The sequence below is a fragment of the Hemicordylus capensis genome, chromosome 13 (assembly GCF_027244095.1).
Source record: "Hemicordylus capensis ecotype Gifberg chromosome 13, rHemCap1.1.pri, whole genome shotgun sequence".
Classification (NCBI taxonomy): domain Eukaryota; kingdom Metazoa; phylum Chordata; class Lepidosauria; order Squamata; family Cordylidae; genus Hemicordylus; species Hemicordylus capensis.
In genome coordinates, this window is record NC_069669.1 from 8,565,060 (window position 1) to 8,574,710 (window position 9,651).

Consider the following 9,651-nt stretch of genomic DNA (forward strand, 5'->3'; position numbering starts at 1 on the left):
CAACACCTAACTTTTCTTCTTCTTTTTTTGCGGGTGGGAAGATATGGGTTATTAGGCTTGGCAGGGGAAGTTCTGTAAAATGGGGGGGCAGGGTGTCCTCAAAATGCTTGGGAAGAATCTGAACCACTGGACCTCCAGAGGCACTTGCGCCCTAAGCAGGCCTTGACAAATTTTCATTGAATCTAGGATCCAGCCCCAAAATTTGAGAGAGAGGCAATGGACACTGGGCAAAATTACTGGACTTAGTGACAGACATTGTGGAGGAGGAAGGTAAATGGGCCTTTTTAATTCCTTTTCCAAGTAGCATATTTAGGAAATGGGGCTGCCTGGGACAAATCAATGTCTTATTCAATAGCTCTACCTCTAAACATCCTAGACTAGGCCCCACATTAAATTTTTAGGTGCCATGGCAGATTTCCATTAGCAAACCCTTGAGATAAGAAGGGAGAGAAAATAAACAAGTGCAGGAAGGCTACACCCACCTGTAAAAGTGAAACTGCAGCCTCTTTCATCAAACCCGCCACCCACCCACTGATAAGGGTTCAAGTCACCCTAAAAAACACTGTGCCCCTGAGCAGAGGGCCTTTAAGTCACGTTATTCATGTAGACAATGGTCATTACAACTCAAAGAAATGTACACAAGTGGTCCAAAAGCAAATGCAGACTAGCAAGCCAGAAACAGAATTAACTGTTTAAAGATTTTAATATGCTTGTCATTAACAGGGAGACTTTAAAGGTGATTGTGCCTCTGGGCATGGGCAGAGCATCTTCCCCTTTCCCCAGGCAAACCCTTGGGATGAGAAGCAAGGGCTCTTTGGAGAATGAATAAGGAGAGTGCCACCCCTGGCATTTCTAGAAGTGAAGAGCTGTTCAAACACACCATTGGGGTGTAGCTATAATTGAGCTGATGGGTTCAAAGAACCCGGGGCCCGCAACTCCTGAGGGCCCCCAAGCTCCACCCCTCCTTATTTTGTTCATTATTTCTCTCACTCCGAGGGGCCACCGGGGAGAGGAACAAACAGGAGTCCTTGGGGAACCCTTGGGGAACAAACCCTTGGGGAAATCAAATGAGTGCAGAGAAAATGCAGCCCCTACTCCCCAGTGAGTTGTCAAATTTGTCTCATATTTTTAGCTTAAGAGTTTAACTGTATCATTTTTATAATCTTGTTTTGAAGTTTTGCTGTAAACTTAAGCCTTGGGATTGTTTTAATGAAAGGTGGTATATAAATTTAACAATAAACAAACAAACAAACAAGTGAAGCTGCCACATGCCCCCTTAAATCCATCACCCACCCACTAAAGGGGTGGGGGTGAAGTCATCTGTGTCTCTGAGCGTGAGCAGAGTGCCTTCATAACCCACTGTGCCTCTGAGCGCAAGAAGAGTACCTTCCTCTTGCCACAACAAACCTTTGGGATGAGAAGCAAGAGTTCTCTAAAGAGCAAATAAAAAGAAGACAGGAAAGCCACACCCACTCCCAGCATTTTTAGAAGCGAGGCAGCAGCCCCCTTCCTCAAATGGGAGGAGAGCTGGTCTTGTGGTAGCCAGCATGAATGGCCCCCTTTGCTAAGCAGGGTCCACCCTGGCTTGCATTTGAATGGGAGACTGCATTTGTGAGCACTGCAAGATCTTCCCCTTCGGGGATGGGGCTGCTCTGGGAAGAGCATCTGCCTGCTTGCACGCAGAGAGTGCCAACTTCCTTCCCTGGCATCTCAGAATAGGGCTGCCTGTAACCTTGGAGCAACCGCTGCCAATCTGTGCAGACAACACTGAGCTGGTCTGACTCAGTATAAGGCAGTTTCCTACGTTTCTGAACCTGGGCCGGGGTGGCTAATGTTACCAATGTCACTGCCTCTGAGCACGAGCAGAACACCTTTAAAGCCCGCTGAGCACGAGCAGAGCACCTTTAAAGCCCAGTCTTACGCCTCTGAGCGCAAGCAGAGCGCCTCCCTCTTGCCACCTTTGGGAAGAGAAAGGGCTCCCTGTCCCTGGAGAGCAAGTCAAGGGGGAGAGGGCGGCGGGGAGAGCTGCCCCCCACCACCACCCCCTGGCATTTCGAGAAGCCAAGCAGCCCCGTCCTCCAGCCCGCCGCCCTGCAAACCCGCCGCGCCTCTGAGCGCGAGCAGAGCGCCTCCGCACGAGCCTTGGGGCTGGGAAGCCCGGGCGCTCGGCAGAGAGCGCGGGGCAGCTCCCCCTCCCGCCGCCCCCCCAACCTCACTCGCTCGCTAGGCGCGGCGGCAGCCCTCCCCACCCCACCCGTCTCCTCCTCGGACGCACCGCGGGAGGGTCCCGCGAAGGGGCAGCCAAGCCTCGCCCGAGCGAGCGGCGGCAACATACCCGGCGAAGGAAGGAAGGAAGGGAGGGAGGGAGGGAGGCAGTGGCCGCGGGACTCCTGTTGCTGGTGGTGGTGGTGGTGTGGCCGCTGCTGCAGCTGCTGCCGGCCGGGGCGAGCCAGCGGGCTTCCTCGCCCGCCTCCTTCTCCATCCCCGGCGAGAGCCGCGGGCATGCAGCAAGCGCGAGCCGACTGAGCCGCGGCTGGCTCCGCCCCCAGCCCCGCCCCCGCGCGAGGCAGGGGGTGGTTTGGGCGGGAAACCTCTTAGGCAGCACCAGCTGTGCAGTTGCTGCTGCTGCTGCTGCTGCTGCCGCCGCCGCCCCCCCCCCCCACACCCCCTGCTCAGCTCGCGGCGGCGCGAGCCTCCCCCGCGGGCGCGAAGGGGGGGGCGCCTCCTCCCCCTCCACCCCCCGCTGCCTGAGTAAAGGGGCTTCAGCTGAGTGGGGAAGAAAGGTGGTGCTTTCCATGGCAGGGTTTATTCCTCCACCTTTGCCCCCCCCCACTGCAGATGCTGCTGGACTACAACTCCCATCACCCCCCAGCCATGGCCTTTGTGGCTGGGGGGTGATGGGAGTTGTAGTCCAACACATCTGCGGGGGGGGGTGCAAGGTGGAGACACCTGAGAGAAGCCGCCCACAGCTGGCATAATTGCAGGAAGGGCAGGAGACGAGGAAGGGCCCGAGGATGCCAAGAGGTGCTCTGAGGCAGGGGTGGGCACCCATGGTGGCCCTCCAGGTGTGGGCACCCTTGGTGGCCCTCCAGGTGTGGGCACCCTTGGTGGCCCTCCAGGTGTTGCAAAAAACGACAGCTCCCATCGCCATCATCATCATCATCATCATCACCACCCCCCAGGGCCACAATGAAACTGTCTATTGTGGCTGGGGGCGATGGGAGTCGGAGTCCGACAACCGCTGGAGGGCCCCACCAGGTGGCCCACCCCTGGCTGGGGTGCCTTCCAGAAAAGGAGAGACCCTCCTTGGGTGTGCCAAGGCCTCCGACATTCGGCCTGGCGCCTCCAAGACCTGGCACTCATCCCTGGTCACCACTGAAAGCAAGCCTGGCTGGAGTGGGGCTTGGTGTTGGGGGGCAATGTTGGAGGAAAACGTCCCCAGGAAGAGCTTCGGCCTGAACTGGCAAGCCTAGGATTTTAAGGGCATTTGCTGTGCCGCCGACACTATTAAGTTATTGTTTACGATTACGACTTTTAGGCACAGTGCCTCGCAACAAGGATGTTTACAATAAAAACAGCAAAATAAACAATTGAGCACCATAATGTAAGCGCTGTCAGTTACAAAGCAGCACACATACCAGGAAGTCAGTAAAACCACAATAGTTAAAAGTCAGATTCTTTATTACAGTCTGTTGCTAGCATACAAGTAAAACAATATAAAGCATTTTCAAACAGACACAAAGCAGATGAAATTCACATTCAAATGGTTAAAAACTTTACAACATAAGAGTGTTTTTGTAACCTTCTTAAAGATAGCCAGCCAGGGCCTCAGCTTGGCAGATCTCCACAGAATTGTGGCACAACTACAGAAAAAGCTCTTGGACTGGTTCACACAATTGTTCAAATCTAGGTTTAATATGGGTTACCAACATTAGCATGATTGTGTGAACCCACACCAAGGAAGGAATCTTGTATTCATCTTGGGCCATAAGCCACTTTGGGTTCACACAATCATGGGTTCACACAATCATGTTATCCACATAAAACCTATCAGTAACCCACATTAAACCTAAATCCAAATGATTGTGTGAACAAGTCTCTTGTTTCTGATCACCGCCAAACAAGCATAAGATAACACTGAGCTGGAAAGCAGATCCTATGAAGCTGATATCCATGCCTTATAGATGGAATAGGTAGATAGATAGATAAATACAAGATCTAAGTGTCCCTGAGGAATAATAATGACAAGCAATCTGAAATGCTGGGGGAGGGAGACTTCTTAAATGCATTTATTTATTTGTATTGATTTGTTCATAGAATGTATAACCGGCCTTTCACCACAAGCAGCTTCAAGGCTGCTTGCAACAATAGCACATAAACACTTCAATTCCATTTTTTTTCAAAAGTACTATTAATCAAAGAGTGGTAAAACCATCAGAGAAAAGCAGCAGAGCAAGTGGATAAAAGAGCCACTAAATAAAACTTGACTTGAAACGTTAAAAGGCTCTCCAATGTCATTAAAAGCATGGGAGGGAAGACAGGACTGAGTCCAGAAAGATGAAAAGGTGCCAAGAGAACATGTCCAGGGAGGGAGTTACATCATTTGGATGCTACCACCGAAAAGACCCTTTTCTCTGGAAGCCACTGACTTGCCTCAGAAAGTGGAGGCATCCACAGAAAGATCTTTCAATTAGCTTGCATTCGATGGGCAGGTCCATCTGAGAGGATACTGTTCTTTAGATCAAGGGTCCTCGTACTCCTCCTCCCCAGTCTTCTGCCATCATGATGGGGAGGATGGGAACTGTAGTCCCACAACATCTGGACAACCCAGGTGTGAGAGCCCCTGCTTTAAATATTCCGACTCCAGGCCATTGAAGTGGCCAGCTCTGGAGGGCATTCTTGCTCACAATAGCCTGATGAAAGTTGCATCCTCTGGTATGGGCCCCCTTTGGCCCCCTCCAATATCTGCTCCAGTCTGTGAAGGCTGGTTGTGAGGGGAAAAACCAAGAACAATTCTGCTGTCTGCACTCCCGGGGTGCAGTCTTGCCATTATTACTTCAGACATTGAGGACAGGCACACAGAGGCACTCTTACCCCTAGACTTTGGAGCCGAAGTCCACAGCCCCTGAGGGCCACCAAATCCTCTTTTGTCTGTCCCGGGTAGTGTGGTTGCCCAGCCGAGCATGATTATGCTTAATTCGCAGGGGAGTGGGGCCTCCAAAGGCCTTTAGGTTCAGGCTCCAAAATTACCTAGGAACACCCCTGCATTCACACAATCAAAAACTGTGTTCTGCCCGGGTTTGGGAGTTGTGTGTGCTCCCAATTTTCAGTTGTGTGGATGCAAGGTTAGAGGAAAACCTGGGTAGAAGTGATTGTGTGGAAGCAAGGTAGGAGGAAAAACTGGGTAGCTTTTCCTCTGACTACCTTGCTTCCACACAATCACTTCTGCCCAGGTTTTCCTCCTGTCTTGCTTCCACACAACCAAAAACTGTGAGCACAAACAGCTCTCAAATCCAGGTAGAACACAGTTTTTGATTGTGTGAATGACCTCATTCTTTGACTCTCGCCCTCAGCCTTTTCAAACCCATGCCCACCTTTAACCACAGCCTGCAACATGGGACCCACTTTTAACTTTCTAACCAACCAAGGCCATTTTCCTGCTAAGGTGACCAGGAACAAGGCAGGAGGAAAGGGTTCTCCTACCTTGAATGGTAGCACAGAAGAGGGAATTTCAGCAGGCATGCAACTTCTCATGCTGAGATGAGTGGGGGCGGGGATGCCCTCTTCTGTGCAACCATTTAAGATACAGAAGGCTTAGCCTCCTTTTCATCTGGCCACTCTTCCTTTCTCTTAAATAAACATCCTATATAGAACATGCTGCTTATGTCACCGCTGTGACCCACCTTAGATTTGGGTGTGACCACTTGTAGGTTTGACACACAAGCCGAAGAGCAAGGATCTAGGGCTGAGCCCAGGCTGGGAGGAAGCCTTGCTGTGATTCAAACGCAGGAAGTAGTGTGGAGCAGAGACAAATCTGAGAAGCTACAAGCAGCCCTTTCTCAAATCCAGCCTCCTCAATCTGGGAACAAGGAAATGGGCCAGGAGGTCAGAGGATGTAACTGATTCAGACACAGCCAAGTTTTTCCTTTACAGTATAACTTCAGACTGTAGTAGGTGGTAGTCTGGACATCTGAATGTTCAGACAAGGATAATACTCCCTGCATGTAGAAAATAGCATGCCAGAGAGAAGATTAAATGGAACCCTTCTCCCCGACTTGCTAATTTTCTACATGCAGCATTATTATTATTTTTAGTGTGGCTGAGTTTTAAAATGTATAACCCCCAACCTTCAGTCTGAAATGATATATTTCAAGGCAAGACTTGTCTTTCAAAGAAAAACCCTGCATATGAGTCGCGGTTGGATTTGCCAAATGGCTAGTGGGAGGGCGGAGGGGAGAAGACACGAGGCTTCCTTCTCAATGTCTTTTACAGCAGCTCCGTGCCCAGAAATCAGCCCAGCACGGAGATAAATATCACCTGCTCATGTCTGCACATCCCGTTTCTGTTAAAAGCACAGCTGCAGTGGCAAGTAGCTGGCGCACTATATATTTATCTATCGGTTTATTTTATTTATATACCACCTGATATGTGTGTATCTAGGCGGTGTACCCAATCTAAAACAACAAATATAAAACAGAGTAAAAAAAAAATTCACAGAATGAATGGTCAAAACAATTTCATAGGATAAAATCAATTAGAGAGTTGAAAATTAATTGCAGTTAAAAGCCTGAGAAAACAGGTGTGTCTAAAGGGTCTTTTACAAAGCAATCAGAGATGGAGATGCTCTTATTTTGACAGGGAGCATATTCCAAAGTCCCGGGACATCCACAGAGAAGGCCTGGTCATTGAGTCGCCACCAAACGAGCTGGTGGCAACCATAACTGGACCTCCCCAGATGATCTTCATAGGCAACAGGATTCATGAGAAAGAAAGCGCACAAGTAGCCTGGACCCAAGCCGTTAAGGGCTTTATAGGTAATAACCAACAACAGCATATTTGGCTGAAACAATGTCTGTTTCCAGACATACATAAACAACAGAGGAGGTAAGTGTTAAACCCGGCTGCCCACAGCAAAAAGAAAAAAGGAACTGATTTAAGCCCATCAGTTAATGCCAGGCTAAATGCAATATATAGTACAATCACAGCCCTGAGTTTTCTGTTGTGCTACAGAAATACTAAAAAGCAACATTACTAGAGGTTCCTTGATTCCCTAGCAACCTTATTGTAAACAGACTTGTTGCTGTCATAAAATCAATCATAGACCTGGTGGGTCTTGTACAACCTCTTCAACCCCCTCCTTGAAGCAGCTCTTTTGAGCACCTTTTCTCCCCCTCCTCCTTTTTGGACTGTTATGATTTAATGTGTTATGTGTGTGTTTTTTAATGTTTTATGCTGCGTTGTGAGCTGTCCAGGGAACAATCTGTTATGGGTCAGCTGACAAATAAAGTTTATTATTAATTGATTGATTCATTTATCTATCTATCTATATAATACTCTAAGGTCGTACGTGGCAAGCCCTGCGCACACAGTGCTTTACCAATCAGAAGTAACAGAGCAGAAGCATGTGGTGATTGGGCAGTGGGGATTCCATAGGGAAGAGGAGAGGGTAAGTGAGTGAGCAAGTGGCAGGAAGGGGGCGAGTGAGTGAGCAAGTGGCGGGGAGGGGGCGAGTGAGTGAGCAGGGAGGTGTGAGCGAGTGGGGAGGGGTGAGCAAGCGGTGGGGAGGGGGCATGTAAGTGGCAGGAAGAGAGCAAGTGAGCAAGTGGAAGGGAAGGGGCGTGGGTTCTCTCTGTCCATGCATAATTTTATACTCCTCGATCATGTCTCCCCGTAGTCATCATCACGTTTCCAAACTAAAGAGCTCCAGATGCTGTAGCCATTGGGGGCTGAAGCATCTGTTTTGTCTTCAGCACAGCACTTTTTAGGGAGGAAACAGAGACAAGAAGTGATAATTGAGACGCAAGTGACTAATGAGATTCAGGGCTCTGAGCCATTCACTGGGGGCCTGAGCCCCATGGGCCGCCATCCTGTAATGGTGCCCCTGGCCTTTTGGATGGAACTTAGCCGTGACTGACTAGTCATTAACACTCATGTGACTTAGAAATGCTAAGTTTAGTCCTTTGCTGTCTTTTCCAGAATTAATGCCCTGTACATGCTTGGGTTTTCTAGCCTGTTCCAAACTGTGCCCCAGGCTAAAATGAATATATATTAAATATATACTCTGTTGGTATTGGTTAAGATGCATTACTGACTTGTGCAATTATTATTTATTATGATGCAATAATAATATAATTGTATAACTGTCAGTCCGGTTTCATAGAAAGGCAGGGTATCAAACCATAGATGAGAAGTAGTTGGGGATATTAGCCATCCTGGTTGCTCCCTCCATCTTTGAAACAGTGTTGCATTGCAAAGTCACATTTAGATTCTGAAATACTGCCACAACCCTTCTTCCTGGCCACTATGCTCACATTTTATAAATGTACATTTAGTCCTTCTTGTCAGCATAAGAGTTCTGCAACTATCTACATCACACTGAATTTCAATCCTATCATCTGTGTTTACAGCTCCTCCCGATGTTTGTATTCTGCACAAACTGGATGTGTAGGAGAGATGTGCCCAGGAGAGACCCTCGGGACCAGAGGTGCACCTAGGTAATTTTGGAGCCTGGACCTAAAGGCCTTCGCTACAGGGGCGTAGCAAGGTTGGAGTGGGCCCAGAGACAAGATTTTAAAATGGCGCACACACCCCTCACTGACGCTCAGCTCATGAAGTAAAACAATCTTAAATGAACATCATCCTAAACTATTTTTTAAAGGGTTTTGTAAATTGTGGACGATGCAAGTCATTTAATGGTACTAGAGAAAGACATACTATTCGGGTAGCTCCAGGTCTTAACACTCACATCAATGTCGGAGGATGAATACAACGGAAGGAAGCCCAGGTGGGTGCGTGGCTGGGGGAGTCAGTCATGTGACTTGCCGGGGGGGGAAGGCAGTGGGCCCCCAGACAACAGTCTCCCCTTGCCCTATTATAGTTATGCCCCTGCTTTGCTACCCCCACCCCCCAAGTTAAGCATCATTCCCCTATTCACACACACTGTGACACACACAGTATTTTTAAGTTTTTGAGGGCACAAACAGCAACCGAACTTAGAAGAATGTAAGAATATTAAAATGCTATACTTATGCAAATATGCATTAGCAGAAACATTTCAACACACACTCCTCACTCTGTCTCTAAAGCACCCGGCACAGGTCACAATCACACTCGGCCAAGCGGTGCAGTTCAGGACGCCGGCATGGCCCGGTGACCGCACCATCCAGGACATACTAAAGAGGATTTGGGGGGCCCCAGTGGGTGTGGAGGCCTTGGACTTTGGTCCCAAAATCCATCGGTAAGAGCACCTCTGCTCAGGACCCTTTTGCCCAACACTGATGCAATAGTTCTCCTTGTGATCTTGCTGTCCACTTACATAACACGTGAACAAGCCCTAAGTCTTTGCAAGATGAAGCCCAAATAGTTTCTGCACGGCTTGTTGTTCCGGTTTGACTTAATTGATTTAAAATCATACCTTTCATTCAATGGGTG

The 9,651-nt window shown here is 48.9% G+C and overlaps 1 protein-coding gene across 4 annotated transcripts in view; it reads right to left on the reverse strand.

The window, feature by feature from the left end:
- Window positions 1–2,522, reverse strand: part of LOC128336613 (ankyrin repeat and fibronectin type-III domain-containing protein 1-like) — a 427,021-nt gene extending 424,499 nt beyond the window's left edge. For 2 of the 4 annotated variants that reach the window (XM_053276530.1, XM_053276526.1), the window contains exon 1: window positions 2,336–2,518. The gene's annotated coding sequence lies outside the window, so the exon portion shown is untranslated. Of the gene's footprint in view, window positions 1–2,335 lie in introns of all 4 variants that reach the window. The other 2 variants (XR_008312016.1, XM_053276531.1) reach the window with 2 other exon arrangements.
- Window positions 2,523–9,651: the final 7,129 nt, after the last annotated feature.